This window comes from Tupaia chinensis, unplaced genomic scaffold (assembly GCF_000334495.1).
Source record: "Tupaia chinensis unplaced genomic scaffold, TupChi_1.0 Scaffold000283_1, whole genome shotgun sequence".
NCBI classification, from domain to species: domain Eukaryota; kingdom Metazoa; phylum Chordata; class Mammalia; order Scandentia; family Tupaiidae; genus Tupaia; species Tupaia belangeri.
The window spans coordinates 663,064-665,166 of NW_006159766.1; positions in this window are offsets into that span (position 1 = coordinate 663,064).

Genomic DNA, 2,103 nt, shown 5'->3' on the forward strand with positions numbered 1-2,103 from the left:
CCTGTGGTTAATTTGAGGTATGGGCAGATCCAGTTGATATCGCCCAAGAGTTTTTGGAAATCATTTAAGGTTTTTAACTTGTCAGGTCTAAATTGCATCTTTGGAGTGGTGATTTTTTGGCCAGAAAGATGGTATCCTAGGTAAGTACATGAGTCTTTAAGTTGTACCTTTTCAGGGGCAATCTTTAATCCTCAAATGGAAAGTTGTTTTTTAAGGCCTTGAAAACATTGGAGAACTAGCTGACCATCCTTGCCTGCTATTAAAATGTCATCCATGTAATGGATGATGTATATTTGATTCCATTTCTTTCTAACTGGCTGCAATGCAGTAGCAACATATTTTGGGGACAGGGTAGGGCTGTTGGCCATGCCTTGGGGCAGGGCTTTCCACTGGTAACGCTTTGTGGGCTCTTTAAAATTAGTTGATGGGATGTTAAAGGCAAATCTTTGTTGGTCTGAAGGGTGTAAAGGAATGGTATAGAAACAATCTTGGAGATCAATGATTATCTTGAAGAAGTTTAAAGGAACGGCTACTGGGAATGGCAAGCCAGGCTGTAAGGCTCCCATGGGAACCATAGTCTTATTGATTGCTCTTAAGTCTTGGAGTAGACACCATTTACCTGATTTTTTCTTAATAACAAAGATAGGGGTGTTCCATGGTGAAGTGCTGTTGACAATGTGTCCTGCCTCAAATTGTTCTTATACTAACATTTGGGCAGCTTGACGTTTTTCAGAAGTAAGAGGCCATTGATCAACCCACATGGGCACATCATCTTTCCAAGAGATTTTATCAGCGTGGGGTACAGGAATGTTAATGGTCGCTAGGATAAGTTTCCCAGTCCTGTCCTATTAAATTTAGGTTTTGGTATCAAGGGATGGATGATACCTGACTCATTTTTCCCTAAGCGTTTTCCTGGCACAGTAACTGTATCAGAAGGGCTGAACATGATGAGGCTCATTTGTGATAACAAATCTCTACCCCAAAGTTTTATGGGGAGACCTTCTATAATAAAGGGTTGGATGGTTCCTTGGTTTCCCTCTCTGTCTGTCCACTGTAATACTTTAATGCTCCTTTCTGGATTCTGGCTTTGAATAATGCCTTTTAGATGTGTAAGGGTTGGTGTTAGGGGCCAAGTTTGGTGCCAGTTGTCTTTTCTGAGAATGGTAACATTGGCTCCAGTGTCAACAAGTCCAGAAAACTGTTTACCATCTAACCATAAAATAAGCATTGGTTTCTTTGGGGAAATTTGTTGGACCCAATAAGCATCTGAGGAACCAAACCCTTTTTCACCTCATGAGGAGGTTTGGATGTTATTTTGAGTGAAAAGCAGTGGAAGGAGTAAGAGTTGAACTATGTGTTTTCCAGCTGTAATAGTTGTGATTAGATTTAGAGAGGAAGCCATAATTTTTATTTCTCCCTCATAGTCATTATCTATTACTCCTGGAAAGATTTGAAGTCCCTCCATAGTGGCACTACTATGACCCATGCGAAGGTGTTTGGAAGTAAAGGGCCAAAGATTCTGGTAGGCAAGGCCTGTACCCCCATCTTGGGAGTTAATACTGTGTGGGTGGTGGAACAGAGGTCCAGTTCTGCACTTCCTGGAGTTGCTCTGGAGAGGTCTGAAATGGATTGTTGGAACAGTTGGCATCGCCCCAAAAACTTGTTTGGGTCTGGGGGCCTGGGGCTGGCCCCTGTTCCCATTTCCCTGAAAGTAAATGAGTGGTCTGCCATGGATATCTGTTTTGGACCTGCACTCGGCAGGGTGACGTCCCCTCTGGCACTTACTGCATAACTCAAGGAGTTGATTCTGTCTCTGATTTTTAATATTTTTTGTTTTACATTGTTTTGCCATGTGTCCTGGGCGACCACATTTAAAACAATTACCTCGATTATTGCAGTCAAGGAATTGGCGGACGGTGTATCCTTGAAGGGAAGCAGCCATGGCCAATCCCTGTTGGTATGCTGATCCGATCTCTGAACACAGGCGTACGTACCCTGTCAGGTATGTCTTTTTTCTGTGTGGCCTAATGGCTGCCTGACAAGAGGTGTTAGCATTTTCATACGCCAGTTGTTTTACAAAGTCTGTACTTGCATCAGCATTAC